Here is a 10520-nt window from a genome sequence, read left to right as displayed (position 1 = left end):
GAAAAAAATAAAAGCCAGAGTATAAATAGAATTGTACTGTTACAAAGTACTGACATTATCCATAAAGTATTACAATATTAATTCAACATAGGCTGTGATAGGTTAAGCATGTATATTGTACTTTCTAGGAAAATATATAAAAAGGAGTAGATAAAAAGCCAACAGAGGAGAATGTGAAATAAAATTCTAAAAATTACTTGATTATCTCACACACACACACACACATACACACACACACACACACACACACACCCCACAACACAACACAACACAAAAAACACAAGAAAGGAAAAACAAGAGAACAAAGAGGGTAAATAAAAAATAAATAGAAAGATAGTAGACTTAAACCCAACTATATCAAAAATTAAATGAAATGTGAATGGATAAAATACTCCTATTAAGAGGCAGAGATTGTCAGACTGGAGTAAAAAACAAGCAAAACACTAAAGAGCCCAACTATATGCTATTTACAGGAGAGATACTTTAAATACAAAAGACACAAGTTGAAAGTTAAAGGATGGAAAAGATACATTATATGCACATTAATTATAAGAAAGGTGATATTGCCATATTATTATCAGACAAAGTTGACTTCAGTACAGAATATTACCAGAGATAAAGAAGGTCATTTCATAATGATAAAAAGAATTGATTTACCCAGAGATCCAACCATGGTAAGTGTACATGCATCTACTAATTAAACTGCATATAAAATTGAATTGAGCAAAAAAAAGTTGTCCCTTATTTTATTTTATTTTATTTTATTTTATTTTATTTTATTTTATATATTTTATTTTTTTATTTTATTTTATTTTATTTTGTGGGAGAGCTCCTATGCTTCCTGTGGCTGTTGTATGGCAAGGAATGATGTGAGAATAGAGATGGTTGAAATAATGTTCACAGGGAATGTAATTGTATATGCAATGCAGCTAAATGGTATGTTTCTTCCTGCCACGAAACTATATTTGGATTTCAGGTGGTAATTGTTTCTCTTTTAACTTAAAAATAAAAAATGTTACTCTTTTTATGGATATAACCCCAAGATGATGAACTATATTTAGGGATCTCCTTTGCAGACTTTTCCAGCCAAGAGTCATGACTTTGAAAATAAACTGGGTCAACAACCCAAGGTAGTTTATGTCATGGCCAATATGTCCCCTGTAGTGAGGCCATTCCTTTGGTCTTCTTTCTGGATGTTAGGCTACAGTTGGTTCCACCGATTGCTGAAATCCTGGCATTAAAGCAGAGATAGCAATCAGTATGCAGTCTTGATGCTCTGTCATAATAATAATCTCATGCACAACAACACCTTGAGTCATCCTGCTATTTAAAATTTCCCATGGAATTGTTTGAGATGCAGAATTAATTGCAAATTATAGAAAAACTCTCATATTGACTCAACAAAATGAATCATCAGAGACTTTTAGGAAAAGAAAGGGAGAATCAGAGATTTGTTGAATTCAAAAGGATCCCTGTCAGTCATCTCAAGCAGCAATTTCCAAATTTAATGATCATAAACATCACCTGTAGATACTATTAAAGTGCAGATTCCCAAGTACCATCCTCAGAGATGCAAATTTATGGTCTAGGATGAGACCCAAGAATCTAAACTTTTAACAACTTCTCCATGCAAGTGGCCTCAGACTACACTTTGAGAAACATTGATATAGTTTCAACAGATGATACATCAAAAGTGGCTTCCAGCATCTGCTTGAATTCTTCCAGCTATGGTGTGTTCAACACCTTAAAAAGCTGTCCATTCCATTTTAGCAAGGTCTCCCTTGTTCTAAGCATAGGTCCTTCTCAGCCTCCTGTATCTTTAGGCTTTTCTCTCTGAAGCTACACGGAATAAGCCAAATATCTCTCCTATTTTGATGGTCTTTTATAATTTTTAATATAGTTATTGGATCTCCTTAATAAACCTTCTAGGTTAAATACTACCCATTACTAAAATGAATTGCTGTTTAGACATATCACCCATCTTTATGTTTTCAGTCTGCATCTTAAAATGCAATATCAGAGCTGAAAATATTTTCGATTATCCTCACAATTACAAAGTGCAATGAAGGTCAGTACCTCCCCTGGTTTGCCTTCATGGGTTTGCTTGTTTTTTTTTCCTCTCCCCTCCTCCCACTTCCACCCCTGACCCATGGATGTTGCCGTTTCCCCTTAAGAACTGGATCTCTGAAGGTAGGGCGTCTCCTCCCACATGCTGGGGGTGGGGGTGGGGAGCCTGGCCCACCCGAGGTACCGTACGTAGCTCCACCTGGGGTGTGAACCTAGGATCTTCTGCATGCAAAGCAGACATGCTAACCACTACACTATGGAGCTACCCTGGGTTTGCTTGTTTTTAAAAACAAGGTAGTGTAATTTTTCCAACTTTGTTCTTTAAAAAAGATGTTTTGGCTATCCTAAGCCTTTTGCTTTTACATATAAATTCACAATCAGCTTTTCAAGTTATCCAAAGAGCCCAGTGGTATTTCAATTTGAATCGCATTGAATCTATACAACAATTTAGATAAAATTGACTTTTTAACAATATTTGTTTCTATAATTCATGAACATAGTATATCTCTCCATTTATTTAGGTTTTCTTCAATTTCTTTTCTGTCACATTTTCTGTTTTGTGAAGTCGATCCCTAAATATTTCATATTTTGATATTATTGAAAATGTTAAAATTAAAGTTCCAATTGTTGCTAATATGTTGACATACCATTAATTTTTATATATCGTGTCTCATAACGGTGCTAGGCTCATTTATTGTAGTTTTTAGTGGATTCCATAGGATTTTGTGTTTAGATTATAATGTATTTGTGAAGAAAGACAGTTTTACTTCTTTCTTTCTGATATGAATGCCTTTAGTTTTTTTCCCTTGTTTATTTCACTGATGGACTACTGTTACAATGCTGGTTAGAAGTAGGGATGGTGGATAGCCCTTTTTCTGATCTTAGAGGAAAACTTTCAGATTTTCACCATTAGGTGTGATGTTAGTTATTGGTTCTTTTGTAGAAGCGCTTTATAAGTTTGAGGAAGTGCCTATCTAGTCCAACTTGCTTAGATTTTGGGGGGTTTTGTTTTGTTTCAAATCAAGAATGAAGCAGGAATCGGTATTTATTTTTCTATAAAGGGACAAACAATAAGTACTTTAGGCTTTCTAAGATATATATCACGTGTGTCCCATATTCTTTTTTTTTAACAGCCCTTAGAAAATGTAAAAAACATTCTTAGCTTGTGGACCATGGGCCTAGTATGCTGATTCCTGACCTAGAAGTTTGTTATACCTACAATTTTCACAACACACACTACAGGACAGTAGTATTAAATTGCCAAGCCTCCACACCCCCAGTTTTGAGGTACTAGAGAAATGGGATGAATTGACACCTACTTTTAGTCTTTGAATACATTACTTTTTATTAAATAGTTCCGTGAAGTGATAGTAATATTTGTTTGCCTATATTGACTTAATAGTATTGAGAGAAGACTAATGAAAGTTGATATAAATATTATAATAAGCAATTGAAAATTAGAATGCCTTCACCTTTTGCTCATCTGCAAAGTTTCCAGTCATCAAAGAATAATACATTCTGTTCTCTGTTGATCTAGATGGGCCAGCCACTCATGCATTCAGTGCTTTCAGCCCTTTTACACTTGCAAATCTGACTATTACAACACTCACCTCTCAAACTGACTAAAGGAAGTAGAGGGTCTTCTAAGATTTCTTGGGCTTCCATTTCCTCTGTCTATGTGTTTTACACAGGGAACTTGCTTCTCTATATCTATTTCCTGGATATAGACCAGAAAAAATTCCACAGAACATAAAATTTACATTTTCTTCTATGCCTTCATATTTGAAAAAATATTTTGAGCAGAAATAGTTTGACCTCTAAAAATATTGTTACCAGAACAGGAAAAGTTTTTAAAATATAGTTTTCCATCATTGTGTCTTTTTTATTGCTAACATTATTTTTAAATGATCATACAATAAATTTTACTTTTTTTCCTTTTGGTATGCAGTTCTTTGAATTTTAACACATGTATAGATTTATGTAACCACCATCATAAACAGCATACAGAAGAGTTCCATTACCCCACAAAAACTCTTCACACTGTTTATAGTCACAATTTCCCCCTATACTTAGCCACTGATCTGTTTTTCATCACTGTCATTTTGTCTCTTTAAGAATGCCATATAAATGGAATCACACAATATGTAACCTTTTGAGATAGTTTCTCTTAGCATGCTGTGTTTGAGATTTATACAATTTGTTGCAAGTATCAATAATCTATTCCTTTTTATTGCCGAATAGTATTCCATTGTATGAATTTATCACAATTTGCTGAAGCATTTATCTGTTGAAAGACAGAACACTTGGGTGGTCTTTAGGCATTGACTGTTAGTGGTAAAGCTGCTATGAGTTTTTGTATGCAGGTTTTTGTGTGGACATAAGTTTTCATTTCTCTAGGGTAATAATCCAGAAGTAGGAGAGCTGGATTATATGTTAACTTTATAAGACTCTTCCAAACCACTTTCAGAGTGGTTGTATCATTTTGCATTCTCAAGAGTAAAGTATGAAAGTCCCAGTTGCTCTGTATCCTTGTCAGCACTTGGTATCATCAGTATTTATATGTTAGTCATTCTAACAGGTATGCAGCAGTATTGAGTCATGGTTTAAATTTGTATTTCTCTAATATATAATAATGCTGAATGTCATTTTATATGTTTATTTATCATTTTTATACCTTGTTTGGTGAAGTGTCTGTTCAGCCTTTTACTCATTTTTAATTTGAGTCTTTGTTGTCTTTTTGAGCTTTGAGAGTTCTTTGAATACGTTGGATACAAGTCATTTATTGGATACATAATTTGCAAATCTTTTCTCTTTCAAATCTTTTCTTCACTTGACAGTATTTTTGACACAGCAAAGTTTTTAATTTTGATGAAGACTAATATATTAAAATTTTATTTTATGGTGATATTTTTGGTTTCAGTTCTAAGAAGTCATCATCTAATTCCAGGTCATGAAGATATTTCTCTTATATTTTTTTTCTTAAAATTTTGTATGTTTATGTTTCACATTTACTTCTATGATCTACTTTGAGTTAGTATTTGAGTAAGGTGTGAAGATAGTTAAGTTCATGTTTTTACATATGAAAGGCTAACTGTTCCAAAACCAGAACCATTTGTTGAAGTTGAAAAGACTATCTTTTCTCCATTGAATCACTTTTGTCAATCACTTTTGTCAGATATCAAATGGCCTTATTTGTATATGTCTATTTCTGGACTCTATTTTCTTTCATTGATCCATGTGTCGACCTCCTTGCCAATTCTAAATTGCCTTAATTACTGTAGCTTAATGGTAGGTCCTGGAAATCTTATACCAAAGAGTTCCAACTTTATTCTTCTTTTGCAAAAATATTTTAGCTCTTCTAATTCCTTTTCTCTTCCACATAAATTTTAAAATAAGCTTGTCTATAGATACACAGCATGTATAATCTATACAAAAATATTCTGCTGAGATTTTCATTGATATTTCTTAAATCTATAGCTAACTTTGGGAGAACTGACATGTTTACTATGCTGAGTCTTCCAAATCATGATCACAGTATATTTTTTCATTTATTTGGATCTCCTTTGATTTCTTTTGTCAACATTTCACAGTTGAACATATAACAACTACAGCATGTTAATTACAGTTGTTATATAGTTATAGTTGTTAAATTTATAATTAAGTATTTCAATTTTTGGAGCTATTATATATGGTATGTATTTCTTAGATTTTAGTTTCAATTTTTCATTGTTTACATATAGAAATATAATTCATATTTATACGTTGAACTTTTATCCCCTCTGTTTCTTTACAGAGTCCATTAGCAAATGCTGAATAGTTTCCCATAATATTTAGCTCTCAGTGGAGAAAGGAGAGCACTAGACCCCTTGAGGCTAAGACACAGCATAGAAGCAGGACAGGGAAGCACGATGTATGTGAAATAACCTAGGTTTAGGTAAAATGAGACGGTTATTGGATCCCATCCTGTCTTCTCTACTGCTTCTCAAATGTGTGAACATCCCTTTGCACAGGCCTGTCACATTGTAGTTATCAGCAAATATTAGCTTTCTTTAAAGAGGAGAAAAGATAGCAAAGTCTAGAGCCATCATTTTCAGACTTTTTCTCTTTTTAAGCATGGGAGCTCTTTATTCAAACATCAGCCTATGTGTCGAACCTATAAAACATGGAACTGCCGTAGCAGAGTTGTTCAGGGTCCTAGCCCTATTTGTCGGGTCTATTTCTAGACCCTACCCTATCCTCTCATTAATACTCACTATTCCCTAAAATTTCAGGAAGTGCTGTTCGAGAAAAAAATTGACTGCAGCATGATGTAAGAATCCCCAGAAGATAGCCAGACTGCATGGAATCAGAGCAGAGAAATATGTTCATTCTTGCTACTCAAAGCGCAGTCCCTGGACCAGGAGCATCACTTGAATCCCAGGCCCCATGCAGACTGACTGAATCAGAATCCGAATTTTGATATGATACCCTGCTGATCTGTGTGTGCAGTTTGAGAAACCCTAGTACTGTGTGAGGAGGAAGCATGCAATAGAGTCATCACAAAATATGAGGCATACCAAAAGAGCTCAACTAAATTTTGCCAAAGCTGCACTCCATTAATCCTCTTTAGAAATTTAATAATTTGTGTAATATTATTAGCATTTTTCAGATTTCTTCAGGGAGTATGAGTTTATTAAAAGAATAATACATTTTACTTATCTTTCTCTTTGACCCTTCAGACCCATTTTTGGATTTCTAAATTATCTTTTGATTATGCCAACAACCTCCCATGAGGATTAGTGAATTGTAATCATTTTGTTGTTTTTTTTTTAAACAAAACAAAACATTCCAGCCACAAACAGAAATTCATAATTATCTGACTCTGTAATGTTAGTTTTAAATGGAATATTAGCTATTTGAATAAAAAGGTACTGCACACAAATAATTAAACAAGATAACGAACACCCAGGCAAGAATCTCTTTTTTCCCACAGTAGTAGCTCTGCAGCTCTCCATCAAGATGCTGGCATTCTTTTTGTAAATGATTGATTTTTCCACATCTGAATACTGATAAATCTATAACTAGCTCTGATGTTAATATTATGCTAGGATGAAAAACAGAATAATAATGACACAGCAGGGGTTACAACACTGAAAGAGAAATTGAAATTTTCGCATATTGAAAGGGGATTTATCTATTTCTTTTGTGATCTGACCTGAAGTCGAGAAATTGTAGTGTCCTTCCAGTTCCTTCATTTATAAAGTTTGGATTACTTAGCGATTTTTCAAACTATTTTATACTTATGGAACCCTTTGTGCCAAGGAAATGGTACAAGCAGCCCTATATGTGAAAGAAATAAAAAGGGACAGCTTGAGGCAAGTTGAGGTGACAGCCAGGTTTGAAACTCCTGGGGAAGTTGCTCTCTAAAGTGTAGCCTAGCTCTGAAGCTAGAGTAGCACAATAAGTGGCGCTTGAAAATTAATGGGTTAAAGTCAACTGGTATTCATCTAAATAATTTTATATTTATTCTTGATAAGAAATGATTTACAAATTACATTGCTGAGGAGAATCTCTGTTAAATATAAAGTAAATGAGTCATGGCACTTACTGGGTTGAAATCAAGTGTATCAAATTCCATCAGTTCTTTCTGAGAAATACCCACATTTCATTTCCTATTCATTCTCTCCTTGCAGTTCTCACAGCCACCATCCTAGCTCAGGTAAACAGGACTCCTGTCTGGACAATTATGACACCCTCTCAAAAAGCTTCCCGGCAGCTCCAATCTTTTGGGGGAAAAGCTAAGGTTTGTACATACCAAACAGGCAAGAGATCCTGCAATTTGTTCCCGGCTTTGCTACAAAGCCGCACCACCATGGAGAACAGAGTCCAAAGACTCTTACTTGGCACGAAGGGTTCTCTAGATAGCCTCTACTGAGTCCTGCATTTCTCATGCTCTCCTTGGTGAGCCTCACAATCCAGCCAACGGGAGCTATTCTCTCTTTCTGATTTACACCACTCCCAGTGCCTTTCTCTTATCACTCCCTTTGCCTATCCTATCCTATCTATCCTCTTTATGTCTAAATAAAACCCACCTTTCAAAGATTGAGCTCAAAAGCTACCTCTTCCCTGAGTCCTTCCCGAGTCTCTCTGACCTTCCCAAAGTCCTCTCCATCCTTGCTCCCTAAACTAGTAATCATCCTATTACTTAATATATCCATGCACCCTACTGTGAGCACTTACCCCATTTCAGTTTGAGTTATAACTCTATACCATTAGCTCATGTTATTTTCTTATTGGTTTTCCATTGACTATTTAGAACATAAACTATGTCTTGTTAAATTCTGAATCCCTCATGGTGTCTAATACATGTCAGATACATACCAGATATGTAATGAATAAAATATAGTCTGTCTTCTGTAATATGATTATTGTCTCCCTGAGAAAACCTGTGTTACAAAAACAATTCTTTCAATGGGAAATGGGGGTTGTGGCTATTAAATTTAGGGCCATAAAATTATTTTTCCTACATAATTTTAAGAATAAGACTTTTTAATAGCTCTTAGTGTATTTTGTTACTGTGAGTGGATATAAAATACTGAATAAGCATAACTCGCAAAAACAACCTAATGCTTCTTTACTTCTTATTAACCCACCCATTTGGAGCTTCTTGATCTTTATCACCTGTGATCCTTAACTTGTGTTTTACATACAATACTGTTCCCAACTAACCACAATGAACCAACTGTAGAGAGGGTAACTAAAAGACCAGGATGCAATAGAGAACTCCGTTACCTAAATTAATTATGAGTCTCTTTGCTTCGAGTGGAGAAGTATAAATTATAATACCATTATCTTCTATAGGAAATGTTGAAAAAGAGAGAATGTTTATTTTCAGTCTCACCCTCTATATTTCATTGGTATTCTGCCCTCTCTTCCTGTGGGAATTGATGGAAACCTTTCTTCACTTACCTAATACCCTTCTCCCCATAGGAGGAAGAGTAAACTGACTGGTCAGAGATCATGTCATTCAGGGGCCGTGGTTTTAGTGGTGGACAGAATCTCTCCAGACTGCAGCTCTAAAGCTTCTTTCTACTCCCAGGTCCGCAGCTGATTGGAAAAGTAGATTTGGGGCCTTCTCAGTAGACTGAGTCAATCAGGTAAATCCTATAACCTGGATTCAGGAGAGTATTAGAAAGATTCCATGTTGACCTCAGGTATAAGCTGTGTTGTCTAATTCAGATATTACCAGCCCCTACATTTTGAGGAGTATTGGATGTTTTCTCTGCCAGTTGCAAAGGCTATACTTGGTTCCCTTTGGCTTGTTATCTTTACCTATTCTCTATCAGTCGGAACATAGAAAATTGTTACACAATTTAAATGAGATAAATTATACTATCTGCTTGAAGCTTGGTGGTTTTCAATAAATGCTCATTCTCTTCTATTGGTAACTACCAATGAAATTGTAGGTGACAGAAAGATCTAGGATCAGAATCTGGGTATATGGTCATAAATGTGAGCACATGTTTATTAAAAGAAAGTATACCCTTTAAAAATTGAAAGCCACTATTCTGGAATTTATTAATCTCAAAATGTGTGATCAATTTATTATGTACTTTCTTCATGCAAGGCACCAAACGGGGTGCTGGTGGGGACATAAAGACATGGTCCTGTCATCAAAGAATGAGCTTTGGTCTGCTTTGAATGTCTATTCTCCCTCCAAGGACCACTGCGGAATGAGATGCAGATTCTCAGATTCTAGATTACTCCCATGTCCCTAAGTAGTCTCTCCATCCTTGTGTGGTTTCTTAAGGAGTTTGCCTACACCTACAGGATTACAATAATAAAGTGTACAGTTTAAACCTCACAAGAAGCTTTTAAAATCTCTCACCAATAGTCTCCCTGGTAATTCCTCCGAAAATTTGTAGAGCTGGGTTTGCTGGGTCTCTCTTAGTGCTTGTCTTATGGTCTTGGAAGTCAGCCATGCCTAATTGCTCTAACATAGTTTTCTCATTAGTGGGTCATGAAGTCAATTTAGTAGGTCTCGACCAGCATTTTTTAAATTAAAAAGACCATACCAGATTAGAAGTATCAAAGTGCATCATAGTTATCTTTTACAAGTATTTTTTTCCTATGAAATATTAGCTGATGTAAGATATTTTTTAGTGTGGGTGGACATCAAAAATGTTTTTAAAACATGTTCTAAAAAAACAAGGTCTTACATTATAAGTGCCAAGAATATTCATGGAATAAATGTCAAGAGTTAGACTTTAGGTTTAAGCTGTACTTCAGAGGTTATTTTCTTCTAGGTATTTTCATTAAAATATATGTAGCTGGCATTAGATAAATGGTCTTCTCTTTGGTTACAACTGCATGAACCAATCGGCTAAACCTTCCCCTGATGTCATGTTTTTCTCTACCACCACCTCCTCCTCCTCCTCATATTTCCATGGGGAAATCTCTTTAACAGCACCCCC

At 34.9% G+C, this 10520-nt stretch overlaps 1 long non-coding RNA gene across 1 annotated transcript in view; it reads right to left on the bottom strand.

The window, feature by feature from the left end:
* Positions 1 to 781: 781 nt before the first annotated feature.
* The window catches only part of LOC112474006, a 12230-nt gene continuing 2491 nt past the window's right edge, over positions 782 to 10520 (bottom strand). Inside the window, exons 2-3 of the long non-coding RNA XR_003044247.1 lie at positions 9016 to 9217; positions 782 to 1231 (exon numbers count right to left, since the gene is read on the bottom strand). This is a non-coding gene — a long non-coding RNA (uncharacterized LOC112474006). The remainder of the gene's footprint in view (positions 1232 to 9015; positions 9218 to 10520) is intronic.

Source organism: Pteropus alecto, unplaced genomic scaffold (genome assembly GCF_000325575.1).
Source record: "Pteropus alecto unplaced genomic scaffold, ASM32557v1 scaffold69, whole genome shotgun sequence".
NCBI classification, from domain to species: domain Eukaryota; kingdom Metazoa; phylum Chordata; class Mammalia; order Chiroptera; family Pteropodidae; genus Pteropus; species Pteropus alecto.
The sequence above is the reverse complement of the archived record's forward strand: the minus strand, read 5'-3'. Positions and strand labels throughout refer to the sequence as shown.